The sequence below is a fragment of the Rattus norvegicus genome, chromosome 1 (genome assembly GCF_021556685.1).
Source record: "Rattus norvegicus strain SHRSP/BbbUtx chromosome 1, alternate assembly SHRSP_T2T, whole genome shotgun sequence".
Taxonomy (NCBI): domain Eukaryota; kingdom Metazoa; phylum Chordata; class Mammalia; order Rodentia; family Muridae; genus Rattus; species Rattus norvegicus.
In genome coordinates this window covers 31,120,001-31,134,827 of record NC_141534.1, presented here as the reverse complement: position 1 = coordinate 31,134,827, position 14,827 = coordinate 31,120,001, and the positions used below count along the sequence as shown (strand labels likewise).

At 48.6% G+C, this 14,827-nt stretch overlaps 1 long non-coding RNA gene across 3 annotated transcripts in view; it reads right to left on the bottom strand.

The window, feature by feature from the left end:
* Positions 1-14,827, bottom strand: part of LOC148006899 (uncharacterized) — a 59,838-nt gene that overhangs the window by 28,526 nt on the left and 16,485 nt on the right. For 2 of the 3 annotated variants that reach the window (XR_015644910.1, XR_015644911.1), the window contains exon 2: positions 7,337-7,480. This is a non-coding gene — a long non-coding RNA (uncharacterized LOC148006899). Of the gene's footprint in view, positions 1-7,336; positions 7,481-13,945; positions 14,039-14,827 lie in introns of those variants that run through there. The other variant, XR_015644912.1, reaches the window with a different exon arrangement.

Genomic DNA, 14,827 nt, shown 5'->3' with positions numbered 1-14,827 from the left:
GGTGATTGTTGTGGTGGGGGTGGTTGTGGTAGTGGTGGTTGTGATGGTGGTGATTGTTGTTGTGTTGGTTGTTGTTGTGGATGTGGTGGTTGTAATGGTTGTGCTTGTTTTGGTGGTAGTAGTTGTGGTGGTGGTTGTGGTAGTGGTGGTTGTGATGGTGGTGATTGTTGTTGTGTTGGTTGTTGTTGTGGTTGTGGTGGTTGTAATGGTTGTGCTTGTTTTGGTGGTAGTAGTTGTGGTGGTGGTTGTGGTAGTGGTGGTTGTGATGGTGGTGCTTGTTGTTGTGGTGGTGGTTGTGGTGGTTGTGGTGGTGGTGGTGGTGGTTATAGTGGTTGTGCTTGTTGTGGTGGTAGTGGTTGTGGTGGTGGTTGTGGTGGTTGTTGTTGTGGTGATGGTGGCTGTAGTGGTAGTAGTTGTGGTGGTGGTGGTTTTAGTGGTGGTGGTTTTGGTGGTGGTGGTGGTTGTGGTGGTGGTGGTAGTTGTATTTGTGGTTGTTGTGGTCTTGGTGGTGGTGGTTGTAGTGGTGGTGGTGGTTGTGGTGGTGGTGGTGGTGATTGTGGTGTTTGTGGTGGCGGTTGTTGTGGTGGTGGTGGCTGTAATGGTGGTTGTTGTTGTGGTGGTGGTGTTTGTAGTGGTGGTTGTTTTGGTTTTGGTGTTGGTGGTTATAGTGGTGGTTGTTGTTTTTGTTGTTGTTATGTGGGTGGTGGTTGTAGTGGTGTTTGGTGTTGTGTTGATGGTGGTGGTTTTAGTGGTGGTGGTGGTTGTGGTGGTGGTGGTTGTGGTGGTGGTGGTGCTTGTGGTAGTGGTTGTTTTGGTGGTTGTTGTGGTGGTGATGTTGTGTTGGTGGTTTTTGTGGTGGTGGTTGTGGTGGTTCTTGTTGTGGTGGTGGTTGTAGTGGTGGTGGTGGTTTTGGTGGTTGTTGTTGTGGTGGTGGTGGCTGTGGTGGTGGTTGTGGTGGCAGTGGTGTTTTTAGTGGTGGTGGTGGTTGTAGTAGTGGTTGTTATTGTGGTGGTGGTTGTCATGGTGATGGTTGTTGTGGTGGTGGTGGTTTTGGTGGTTGTTGTGGTGGTGGTGGTGGTGGCTGTGGTGGTGGTTGTGGTGGCAGTGGTGTTTTTAGTGGTGGTGGTGGTTGTAGTAGCGGTTGTTATTGTGGTGTTGGTTGTCATGGTGATGGTTGTGGTTGTTGTGGTGGTGTTGGTGGTTGTGGCTGTGGTGGTGGGGTGGTGGTTGTTGTGTTGTGGTGGTGATGGTTGTGGTGGTTGTTGTTGTGGTGGCTGTAGTGGTGGTAGTGGTGATGATAGTTGTGGTGGTTGTTGTTGTGGTGGTGGTGTTGGTTGTTGTGGTCGTGGTGGTAGTAGTGGTGGTTGTTTTTGCTGTGGTGGTGGTGGTTGTGGTGGTGGTTGTTGTGGTGGTTGTGGTGGTGGTAGTGGTGATGATGGTTGTGGTTGTTGTGGTGGTTGTGGTTGTGGTTGTTGTTGTGTTGGTGTTTGTGGTGGCGATGGTGGTTGTGGTGGTGGTGGTGGTTGTTGTTCTTGTGGTGGGGTGGTGAGTGTAATGGTAATTGTGGTGGTGGTGGTTGTGGTTGTGGTGGTTTTAGTGATGGTGGTTTTGTGGTGGTGATAGTGGTGGTTGTGGTGATAATGGTGGTTGTGGTGGTTGTAGTGATGGTGGTTTTGTGGTGGTGGAAGTGGTAGTGATAGTGGTAGTTGTGGTGATAATGGTGGTTGTGGTGGTGGTAGTGGTGATGATGGTTATGGTGGTTGTAGTGGTTGTTGCTGTGGTGGTGGTTGTGGTGTTTGTGGTGGCGGTTGTGGTGGTGCTAGTGGTTGTGGTGTTGGTGCTGGTTGTAGTGGTGGTTGTTGTAGTCTTGGTGTTGGTGGTTGTGGTGGTGGTTATTGTTTTGGTGGTGGTTGTGGTGGTTCTTGTTGTTGTGGTGGTGGTTGTAGTGGTGGTGGTGGTAGTGGTTGTTTTTGTTGTGGTTGTGGTGGTTGTGGTGGTCGTGGTGGTGGTGGTGGTTGATGTGGTAGTGGTGGTGGTTGTGGTGGTGGTGGTGGTTGTGGTAGTGGTTGTTGTTGTGGTGGTTGTTGTTATTGTGGTGTTGGTTGTTGTGGTGGTGTTGGTGACTGTGGTGGTGGTTATCGTGGTGATGGTTGTGTTGATTGTTGTGGTGGTGATGTATTTGTGGTCGTGGTGGTGGTGGTGGTTGTTTTTGTTGTGATGGTTGTGGTTGTGGTGGTTGTTGTGGTGGTGGTGGTGATTGTGTTGGTGGTTGTGATGTTTGTGGTGGCGGTTGAGGTGGTAGTGGTTGTGGTGTTGGTGGTGGTTGTAGTGGTGATGGTGGTTTTGGTTTTGGTGTTGGTGGTTGTAGTGGTGGTGGTTGTGGTAGAGGTTGTTGTGGTCGTGGTGTTTGTTGTGGTGGTGGTTGTGGTGGTGGTGGTTGTTTTTGTGGTGGTCGTGGTGGTGGTGGTATTGGTGGTGGTTGTGGTGATTGCTGTTGTGGTGGTAGTGGTTGTTGTGGTAGTGGTGGTGGTTGTGGTGGTGGTTGTGGTTTCTGTTGTTGTGGTTGTGGTGGTGGTTGTATTGGTGGTTGTTGTTGTGGTGGTGGTTATGGTGATGGTGGTTTTGGTGGTGGTTGTGGTTGTCGTGGTAGTTGTGGTGTTGGTGTTGGTGGTTGTAATGGTGGTTGTTGTTGTGGTGGTAGTGGTGGTGGTTGTGGTGGTGGTTGTGGTTTCTGTTGTTGTGGTTGTGGTGGTGGTTGTATTGGTGGTTGTTGTTGTGATGGTGGTGGTTATGGTGGTGGTGGTTTTGGTGGTGGTTGTGGTTGTCGTGGTAGTTGTTGTGGTGTTGGTGTTGGTGGTTGTAATGGTGGTTGTTGTTGTGGTGGTGGTGGTGGTGGATGTGGTAGTGGCTGTGATGGTGGAGGTGGTGGTTTTTGTGGTTGTGGCGGTGGCTGTATTGGTGGTTGTTTTTGTTGTAGTGGTGATAGTTGTGGTGGTGGTGTTGGTGGTGTTTGTGGTGGTCGTGGTGGTTGTGGTGGTAGTTGTGGTGTTTTTGTTGGTGGTTGTAGTAGAGGTTGTTGTTGTGGTGTTGTGGTGGGTGTGGTGATTGGTTGTGGTAGTGGTGGTGTTGGTTGTTGTCATGGTGGTGGTGGTTTTAGTGGTGTTGGTGGTGGTTGTGGTGGTGGTGTTAGTTTTAGTGGTGGTTGTTGTGGTGGTGGTTGTTGTGGTGGTGGTTGTTGTGGTGGTGGTGGTTGTGGTGGTGGTTCTTGTGGTGGTGGTTGTGGTGGTTCTTGTTGTTGTGGTGGTAGTGGTTGTGGTAGTGGTGGTGGATGTGGTGGTGGCTGTGATGGTGGAGGTGGTGGTTTTTGTCCTTACTTTTTTTTTTTTTTTTGGTTCTTTTTTTCGGAGCTGGGGACCGAACCCAGGGCCTTGCGCTTCCTAGGCAAGCGCTCTACCACTGAGCTAAATCCCCAACCGAGGTGGTGGTTTTTGAAGTTGTGGTGGTGGCTGTATTGGTGGTTGTTTTTGTTGTGGTGGTGATAGTTGTGATGGTGGTGTTGGTGGTGTTTGTGGTGGTCGTGGTGGTTGTAGTGGTAGTTGTTGTGGTATTTTTGTTGGTGGTTGTAGTAGAGGTTGTTGTTGTGGTGTTGTGGTGGGTGTGGTGATTGGTTGTGGTAGTGGTGGTGTTGGTTGTTGTCATGGTGGTGGTGGTTTTAGTGGTGTTGGTGGTGGTTGTGGTGGTGGTGTTAGTTTTAGTGGTGGTTGTGGTTGTAGTGGTGGTTGTGTTGGTGGTGGTTGTTGTGGTGGTGGTGGTTGTGGTGGTTCTTGTTGTTGTGGTAGTGGTGGTGGTTGTCGTGGTGGTTGTTGTGGTGTTGGTGTTGGTGGTTGTAGTGGTGGTGGTGGTGATTGTTGTGGTTGTTCTGGTGGTAGTTGTGGTGGTTCTTGTTGTGGTGGTGGTTGTTGTGGTTGTGGTGGTTGTTTTTGTTGTGGTGGTTGTGGTGGTGGTTTTTGTTGTGGTGGTTGTGGTGGTGGTTTTTGTTGTGGTGGTTGTGGTGGTGGTTTTTTTGTGGTGGTTGTGGTGGTGGTTTTGTTGTGGTGGTTGTGGTGGTGGTTTTTGTTGTGGTGGTTGTGGTGGTGGTTTTTGTTGTGGTGGTTGTGGTGGTGGTTTTTGTTGTGGTGGTTGTGGTGGTGGTTTTTTTGTGGTGGTTGTGGTGGTGGTTTTTGTTGTGGTGGTTGTGGTGGTGGTTTTTGTTGTGGTGGTTGTGGTGGCGGTGGTGTTTGTGGTGGTGGTGGTTGTAGTAGTGGTTTTTGTTGTGGTGGTTGTAGTTGTGGTAGTGGTGGTGGTTGTGGTGGTGGTGGTTGTGGTGGTGGTGGTTGTGGTGGTGGTGGTTGTGATGGTGTTTTTTGTTGTGGTGGTGGTGGTTTTGGTGGTGATCCTGGTTGTTGTGGTGGTGGTGGTTGTTGTGGTGGTGGTTGTGGTGGTTGTGGTGATGGTTGTGGTGGTGGTTGTTGTGGTGGTGGTGGTTGTTGTGGTGGTGGTGGTTTGGTGGTGGCTGTGGCAGTGGTGGTGGTTGTGGTGGTGGTGGTAGTTATCAGCTTGACACAAGTAGGATCGTCTGGGAGGAAAGAACTTGTGCTGATCTGGAATGGACTGTTACTTTTGATTGTGCTGTTTTATCACAGCAATAGAAGCAAACTAAGGCAGATACACAAAAGTGAATTTCTCTACAGAAAAATTGTATAAATCTGTGCTGTCCACAGCAGTGCCTGAAATATCCTTTTTTACAGATTTATTTATTTTATATATGTGACTGCACTGTTGCTATCTTCAGACACACCAGAAGAGGTCATCGGACCCCAATACAGATGGTTGTGAGCCACCATGTGGTTGCTGGGAACTGAACTATGGGACCCCTACAAGAGCAGTCAGTGCTCTTAACCACTGAGCCATCTCCCCACCCCATCACTGAAATATTTACTGGCACTCCTGACTATTTTTAAATGGGTTAAGTCCACCTTGTGCCTTGTGTCTTCATAGTTCTGGAAGACCTTTGCATATTGAGGGGGTGCATACTCCTCTGTCTTCATCCTGGACGCCACGGAACTGAGCCAGACCATGCTGTGATGTATTGAAGGTTTTGTCTTTGTAATCAAACTCCAGCTCCTTATTCTGATTTCCTCCCTATTTTGCCTCAACTAGGAGTGTCAGCCATGCCTCTGAACCCGGAGTTCTGTCCCTCCGGATGTGGTCCAGGCTCAGTGGAAGAGCCTGAGTTGCCGCTGAGCTCCAAGGAGAGCACAACTCTTCTGGCATACAATGCACTGGAGCCGTGGTAAAGACCACGGGAAAGCCCAGAGAGGATCAGCCCCGTTCACCGTGGATTTCGGTACTAACTTGGCAGTTGTTATTTCATGGGGCAGGCTGCGGCTGGAGCAGAGGAGTGGACCTCACAGAGTCGTGGGATAGCAAGGAAGGGTTTGAACATCCCTTGAGCTACTCAGGTTAGCATGAACAGAGGCTAAGAAATAATCCTCAAAGGACTTAATATGAGTCCTAGTATAAAAAAAAAAAAAAAAAACTTATCCAAATCTGAGAGTGGAAATACGGTCCACAGGGGAGGTTGTTAAAGTCTGCATGTGACGGCCACGCTCTCTCCAGCTCTCTCCAACTAACCGTGGGAAAACAAGTTCCAGATAGCTGTGATCTCAGGACCTCAAGGAGGGAGTGAGCGCTGCTTAGGAAGTGGCCCAGTGGGGTTGGGGATTTAGCTCAGTGGTAGAGCGCTTGCCTAGCAAGTGCAAGGCCCTGGGTTCGGTCCCCAGCTCCGGAAAAAAAAAAGAAAAGAAAAGAGAAGAGAAGAGAAGAAAAGAAAAGAAAAGAAAAGAAAAGAAAAGAAAAGAGAAAAGGAAGTGGCTCAGCAAGTGGCCCCTGTTCTCATTGCAGCTCCACCTTTTGGCCACACGGTGGCACTGTGAGTAAGGTTTTCCCTGATGTTTCGTGAATTTTAATTCTTGAGCTTTATTTATCCTTTAAATATTTCAAGCTGCAGTCAGTTAACACACCCTAAGCCCAACAAAGAAGAAATGAAAGATAGAAGAGAAGAGCGTGGCCCTCACGTGCAAACTTTAACAACCCGTTTAAACCCCAAACTTCATTCCTAACGCCACATAAATACAGGGAAGCGATGTTCCATGGGTATTGGACACAGCACCACAAGGCACCATGATACCTCAGTGAGGCAAAAAGAGAAAACCGCTAAACAGCAGCATCACCAGGAAAAACAAGCACAGTACCTTGTGGTGCTCTTGAAAGGGAGAATATGGATTAACTGATTTTTTAAATATATATGAGCATTTATATATGTGTGTGTATGTGTATTCAATTTTAACAAAGTCAATATTCCCTGACATCAAAAGGGCAAGTAGGACTCCAGAGGGAAGCTGGTCTTTGTCTTGTGGTCTGTGAGGCCATGAGCCGGTGGGAAGGTTTGGAGACCTCCCCAGAGGCTCTTCTTAGGGACTTTAAAGGAAGGTATTTAATCACAACTCTGAATCCTCTGCCTGGGGTAGCCAGATAACTTGCCCCCTCTTCCTAGGGCGTATCTCTACATTCGGAGCATGAGGGAGCAGGCTTCGCCAGCAGGCCCACTGCACCCACTGAGTCAGAACCCCACTCCAGGTCTAATTTAAGCCCGCTGTGACTCGCAGCCACACGGAGTGTGAGAAGGCAGCACCTCTAGGCTGGGGGTGCCTGAGGGAGGCCTCCGTTCACCATGCACTGAAGGTGCTGCTATCTTGGCTGCAGGGACTGTGGTAAGGAACCTCATCCCCTACCTGCTAGCCGCAGCATCAGAAAGAGCTGTCTGTTCTCTACTCTAGTCACAGAGCAAATCTATTCAGGACCCCCTGACCTTTCTACTAGGACACTGTCCTTGTTTCTTCAAAAAATCCTATTAAGGCCCAGGTCTTGCTCTCCACTGAGGAGAACCTGGCCTGCTAGGTTGTTCCTCTAAGCATAGTGGGGCTATCCTTGGAATGTATGGAACCCTGATCTATGAGAAGGACTTGGAAGGTGGTTTCTATGGGATTGAGAAGAATTTACTGTGTGCTTCAGAGGACTGTGTCCTCTAGCATCAGGAGCAGCAACGTCAATGTCTGGAAGAGTCCGGATTTCAGAAAAGAAAACTATGTGGAACTCCATCTACCTGCACGTGTGGCTTCCCCAGACCTCAGCACACCACACAGACAGCTCTGGAGTCCTTACCTCATGTGCCTGTGAGGGTGAACTTAGCAAAGGAAAGAGTCACAGAAACGTAGCCATTAAAAATAAAACTCACGGCTCTCTGCTCCTCCCTGTTCCAGAGACAGCTGCATCCTCTCAGGCAGTGCCAGCCTCATCACAGACAAGATGGTGAAGGTCGTTGTGAACGGGTTTGGTCATATTGGGCGCCTGGTTACCAGGGCTGCCTTCTCCTCTGCATCTGGCAAAGTGGAGATTGTTGCCATCAGCAACCCCTTCATTGACCTCAACTGCATGGTCTACATGTTCCAGTATGACTCTACCCATGGCAAGTTCAATGGCACGGTCAAGGCTGAGAATGGGAAGCTGGTCATCAACGGGAAGCCATCACCACCTTCCAGGAGCGAGATCCTACTAACATCAACTGGGGTGATGCTGGTGCTGAGTATGTTGTGGAGTCTACTGGTGTCTTCACCACCATGGAGAAGGCCGGGGCCCACTTGAAGGGTGGGGCCAATGGTCATCATCTTCGCCCCTTCAGTCAATGCCCTCCTGTTTGTGGTGGGTATCAACCACGAGAAATACGACAACTCCCTCAGGATTGTCAGCAATGCATCCTGCCAACTGCTTAGCCACCCTGGCCGAGGTCATCTGTGACAACTTTGGCATTGTGGAAGGGCTCATGCCATTACTGCCACTCAGAAGACTGTGGATGGCCCCTCTGGAAAGCTGTGGCGTGATGGCCGTGGGGCAGTCCAAAACATCCCTGCATCCACTGGTGCTGCTAAGGCTGTGGGCAAGGTCACCCCAGAGCTGAACGGGAAGTTCACTAGCATGGCCTTCTGTGTTCCTACCCGCAATGTATCCATTGTGGATCTGACATGCTGCCTGGAGAAACCTGCCAAGTACAATGACATCAAGAGGGTGGCGAAGCAGGCATCTGAGGGCCCACTAAAGGGCATCCTGGGCTACACTGGGCAGGACCAGGTTGTCTCCTGTGACTTCAACAACTTCCACTCTTCCACCTTTGATGCTGGGGCTGGCATTGCTCTCAATGACAACTTTGTAAAGCTCATTTCCTGGTATGACAATGAATATGGCTACAGCAACAGGGTGGTGAACCTCATGGCCTACATGGCCTCCAAGGAGTAAGAAACCCCGGACTACCCACCCAGCCCAGCAAGGACACTGAGAGCAAGAGAGAGGTCCTCGGTTGCTGTGGAGTCCCCACACCAAGTTGGCCCATGACACTGAGCACCTCCCTCATCACTTCCATCCCAGACCCCCATAACAGGAGGGACCTATGGAGCTCTCCCTACTCCCTCGAATACCATCAATAACGTTCCCTGCACCCACAAAAAATAAAATGAATAAAACTCTCAGGAAACCCTGTTCCTTTTGGCAAGGGGCAGACGTGGTTAGGGGCAAACCTATAGAAAGAAGAAAAGGAGAGTAAACACTGAATCTGGTCACGTTGACACATTATCCCAGGAGGGCAGGAAGACCCTTCCTCATCCTCAAAGGGCATAACATCCATCCTGGCCTCAGACTCAGAGTTCTAGAGAATTGGGTCAGCTGCCAAGTGTATGGGCCCAGGAACGCCTGCCTGAACTGGGCAGACCAATGCGACTTAACTCCAGAGAGAGCATCATGGGTAGAAAGGTGCATAGCACCTGTGCAAGACTGACGGCCACCTGATGCTCCTCCCATTTCTTTATACAGCACGAACCCTTGAGAGTCTTAAATGCATCTACATCAGAAGAATAGCGACTACAGAAGTCAACATATTTCAACTAGAACACGCTGAGTGACTAGGAAAGGACACTCATAAAACCATGAAACTTTCTAATAAAATTCCAGTGTCTGTGGAAGGCCAGGGAAACCCTCCACGCTCCACCAATCATAAGGCTACAGCCACCGCTGTTGGTTGCGTGCCAGAACTAAGCTATAAGCCCTCACTGCTGAAGAAAAGCACAAGCTTTGGCTGAAGTGTTGGAATCAGTCGAGGACTTCCTCCCTACTAGCTCGCCTTTATAATGATGAAAGGTAGCATCCAGGCTGCTGGCAGGAAATCGTCACCAGTGGTAGACACCTATCAGTGGAGTGTGATAAAGAACTGGAGAGATGCCTCAGTGGTTAAGAGCACCGCTGCTCTTGCAGAGGACCTGGGTTCAGTTCTAAGAACCTGCATGGAGGCCCACAACCATCTGTAAGTCCAGTTCCAGGGAACCCCACTTCATCTCTGTATGCCATGGGCTCCAGGCATGCACATGGTACATATACATACATGCAGGCAAACACTCATCTACGTGTTATAGATCAGATAGATGGATAGAGATGGATGGATGGATAGATAGATAGATAGATAGATAGATAGATAGATAGATAGACAGATAGATGAGATAGATAGATAGATAGATAGATAGATAGATAGATAGATAGACAGACAGATAGATGAGATAGATAGATAGATAGATAGATAGATAGATAGATAGATAGATAGATAGATAGATAGATAGACAGATAGATGAGATAGATAGATAGATAGATAGATAGATAGATAGATAGATAGATAGACAGACAGACAGATAGATAGATAGATAGATAGATAGACAGACAGATAGATGAGATAGATAGATAGATAGATAGATAGATAGATAGATAGATAGATGAGATAGATAGATAGATAGATAGATAGATAGATGAGATAGATAGATAGATAGACAGACAGACAGATAGATGAGATAGATAGATAGATAGATAGATAGATAGATAGACAGATAGATGAGATAGATAGACAGACAGACAGACAGATAGATAGATAGATAGACAGATAGATGAGATAGATAGATAGATAGATAGATAGATAATGAGATAGATAGATAGATGATGAGATAGATAGATGATAGATAGATAGATAGATAGATAGATAGATAGATAGATAGATAGATAGATAGATAGATAGATATGCAGACAGACAGATAGGTAGGAGAGAGAGAGAGGGAGAGGGGGTATAGATTAGATATAGATGATTAGATATAGATGAGAGAGACATAAAAAGAGAGAGGTATAGATTAGATATAGATGATTGGATATAGATGAGAGAGAGAGAGAGAGAGAGAGAGAGAGAGAGAGAGAGAGAGAGAGAGAGATTGATTTTAAAAAGCAGAATGTCCAGCTCTGGGTCTGGAGGTCAGCTCTCTACTCAGGCGAGAGAGCCTCTGTGTGCAGCCTCGGCCCGGCGCTGAAGGATCAGCACGCACTTGCAGAGTGCAGTTTCCCTAAGCTCTCCAGCCATGCTTCTGGGTGATTCTCATCTCTGTGTGTGGGGGTTCCCTGCCTCTTTCAAACAGCACCATGGTTTGCTCTGCTGTGTGCGTCACGGGATGTTCTTAGCCTGCCAAGACTTGTGCCTTGAGTTGTCCCTTACTGCACCCCAGCTCTATGGGTACTGTCTACTAAAGTCACGGGGATTGCCTAGACTCCCTCTGACCTGTGCTGCCTGTACTGCCTGTGGGATATGCAGCAGAAGCAGGGGCCTAAGGAATCCCTCAGGTGGGATGAAATATCCAAGGAGCTGGGAGGCAGAGTTAGCTACCATCCCCTCCCTAAAACGTCTTCCCCTTAAACCGATGGAACTGTGCTCCAGGAGCCTGGAGCCATCCAGCCATCCAACAGCACAGCTCGTGTACAGTGGTCTTAGTGCAGAAGGGCTAACCTGGGGCATGTACACCTTCTGTTAGGTGGTTTGCAGCAAGTGCTAGAGGAGATTCAAAGAGGTTTATGTTCAAGAGGGAGGTGAGAAAGTGACACAGAGAAGAACACAGGGAGAGACACAAGAAGCATTGCTTCCTCAGGACCCCCAAGGATCTGACTTCACAAAGGGTATTCACACTGTCAGTGCCAGAGGTGGGCACGACATGCTTGGAGAAGCCTCCTGGTTGGCATCTCCTTGGCTCCTTCTAGATTTCCCCCAAATGATTCTTCTAAGGTCAGGAGTCACCCCAGGCAGAGACCAGACCTGGTTTTCGATTCGTTGTCGTTATTGTTGTTGTGGTCTTGGTCCTTGTTTTAATGAGTTTTAGAAAGTTAAAAAGAAAAATAAGTCTGACTACTTGTGAATAATTGTAAAATAGCATGCCAACAAGGATCCGAGTTAAAACTCAGAACTAAAGACAGGCAAACGTCTCAGAAATGGTGCTTATGCTGTTGGAACTATTTTTAAATCTCCCACAAATCCATAAAACATGAAAACCCGAGGCAGGGTGTGAATAAATAATTCAAGGAGAAGAGATACAAGTGAGGAGTAACAATGCCTATTACCACAAAGACAATCCCAGGGTCCTGCTTTGGTCAGGCGGGCAGGTAGGACAGACAGCTCCAGAATGTATCATGGCTACCACAGGCAAGCTGTGCATCTCTCTCTTGGGCTCCATGGAGAGTGTTTGAGTACACACAACAAATTCATCACAGCCGACACCACCCCATCATGAGATGTGCCAGGATGGACAAGGTGAGGAAACCACAGAACCTCTACTGGGGCCTTAGCAAGAACCAGGCTTCCTCATTCCCCAGTTAAGTCACTGACCAGGCGGACTCCATGTGCCCTGGGAGAATTGAGTCACAGAGCACTTCTTGGAAAGAATTCTCAGGCTAGCTCCCCAAATCACCCCACAGCCTTCCCTCACCCCGAAACATCAATTCTGCAGCCCCTTGACCTTGGACTTCAGGCAGAAGAACTAGGAAAAGTGCATGCTTGCCCATGAACTAGCCAGTGCAATGGTGCTGAGCAGACAGGGCAAGTTTCCACACAGATTTCCTCACGTGGAAGGAACATGGTCCAGCCACAGGCCGCTTTCCCAAGCTCCTCCTCTGTACAGCTCCATGATTCATATTCATTCAGGACATTCCTTATGACTTCTTTTCTGGTTACTAATTCTTTTTCCAGTCACATCTAAACTGCTGTTAAGTCCATGCACTGAGTTTTAAGTGTCTGCTTATTTGAGGTTTCTGACTAGGACAATCTCTATGCTGTATTTACAAAGACCTGGGCGTGTGAGAAGATGCAGCTTTCAAGCTGTGGAAGCTCTAGGAAAGGAAGAAAGAGAAAAGTCGGTATCTAAAGGAATACAGTGCAAACACTTCCAAAGAAATACTGCCTTTTGATCTAATGTTTGTTTCCCCACAGAGACCCTTGTCTCTCTTTTTCTCACTGGATGAGGTCACAGGGTTGTCTGAACTGAGCTAAAAGCTGGAATCTTTGCTGGTGGTGCGTTCTCTGTTTCTATCATGTGTGTTGATGTGCTGTCTCTCAGAGGAGCCTCACTCTCAGTCTCTGCCTCTCTGCCTCTCTGCCTCTGCCTCTGCCTCTGCCTCTGCCTCTGCCTCTGCCTCTGCCCTCTGCCTCCACCTCTGTCTTCTCTCTCTCTCTCTCTCTCTCTCTCTCTCTCTCTCTCTCTCTCTCTCTCTCTCCAACCCCCATCTCTCTCTTGTGTCTGTGTGTATGTGTGTGTATCTATGTGCATGCATCTGTGTGTGTGTGTGTTCTCTCTCTCATGTGTATGTTTCTTTCTCTCTCTGTGTGTCTGTGTACTAGTACCTATAGATGTATTTGTGCGTGTGCGTGTGTGTGTGTGTGTGTGTGTGTGTGTGTGTGTGTGTGTGTGTGTAGGTAGGTAGGTATTCATGCATTTGTGTGCACACTCAACCATGGAGACCAGAGGTCAGGTGTCATCCCTCAACCACCCTCAAAAATGTTCCAGGACAGGAAAGCCTCCTTTTTCAATAAGGACTATAACTCATCTTTACTGTTTTGAGACGGAGTCTCGTACACTGAAGAACTCATCATCTGGCAGTCTGGCTAGCCAATTAGCTTCAAGTAGCCACTGTCTGTGCCCTGTGCCCTGTGCCCAGACGTTACCACCACACCCAGCTTTTCACCCAAGTCTAGAGGTCCAAGCTCAGGGCCTCACTCTGTACAGCACGTGCTTTACCAACCTCTGTTTCTCTGCCTTACACCCCAGGTTCTATTTCAAGTGGCCCCTCACTTGTGACTACACACTTCCCCTGACAGGATGTGCTGGTACCTGTAAAACACAGGACAGGTGATGACGTGTGTTCCTAATTGATGCCACACCACAGCCATTGTAGCTGTGATGTTCAGCTGGCCTCAGAAGTCAGTGCTGTAACCATGTGTGTGTTTAATGGCTACCTGTGGACCTCATACCACAGAGCAAGAAGTGGATTTAGACTCCTCAGCTGCAGATAACCCATGCCCCACGGTTCCTATATCCTGAGGATGCAATGAGTCTCCACAACGCTGGCCAGAGGTAGTCTCCAGAAGCTTCAGCCCCCTGTCCACTCATTCTGCTGGAGAATGACCCCAAACTAGCATCCATGGGTCCTCACGAGGATCCCAGGCCTCTGACAGGCACCCTGGACCAGAACCCAGAATGCACATCTCTGCTGAGAAACGCAAAAGACTCCCAGATGAGATTTTATGGTGGGAACCATTCCAGAATAGGAGAGCCTCCTCTTTCAATACACGCTGTAACTCATAAGAGCTGTTTCCAAGTCCCTGAGCGCTTATCTCCTGATTCATCTCTCTCTCTCTCTCTCTCTCTCTCTCTCTCTCTCTCTCTCTCTCTCTCTCTCTCTCTCTCCCTCCCTTCAGGTTTATCTTAGGAAATAATCTGAAATGCCTCACCAGTCCACATGGCAGGATGCTTGCCGCACAGCTCGCCATACTAAAGAAAGCAAACTCACTATCACAAGGAGCATGCCAAGTGCCAACTGCCACACGGAGGTCAGAGTCCCACAGTGAAATATTACACGTTTAGTGCTTATTAAACTTCCCGGGCCTCTTAAAAGCACCCACAAACAACTTATGAAGAACTTCTTTGTTTTGCGCAGATAGTCATGTTTTAAAAGTGCCAGTAATTGAAGCAGCCAGAGGTTCAGGACCTTTCTCACTGTCACACTGACCATCAGCAGGAGGCCGGGCTTCCTCTCTTCTGAGACAGGTCTGCCCCTGTGCTGTCCATCAGTGTGAATGTGTTATTCTCAGGCACTCCGGAGAACAAGAACAGCCAAGCTCTAAGTCCTGTTCTCAACAGGGTCACCAGGTGTTTTGGCCTTTCCAAGCCTTGGGAGAAAATCTAGAGTCATCGGAGCTGACTTATCACTACTTACCTCAGGATGTCTAGGGGACTAACTCTTCTCACATCTACACCTAGCTATGTTTAGCACTTGACCCCGAGGTCACACGTGAACTCTGTGTCACCTCCATGCTCCTATAGGATGCTTGGCGTGAAAATTCCCAGCTTTACTTCAGTCTTCCTAATTCTAACAGTGCCTCAAACCAACAGCCTATTGTGCCTACAAGTCTCTCCCAGGGCCTCTTATCACAGACGCCTACAGGATCACCTTCAGCTCTGGTGGAGCAAGAGCCCCTTATTGGATCATCTCTGGCCACAGAGCCCAATACTCAACAGCCTCAGGAGCTTCCCGCCTCCTCCCCAGGGCAGCCCTGCCCTCACTTGCCAACCCTGCAGAGGAGGGAATTGGAGTAAAAAACTAGAAAGCCACA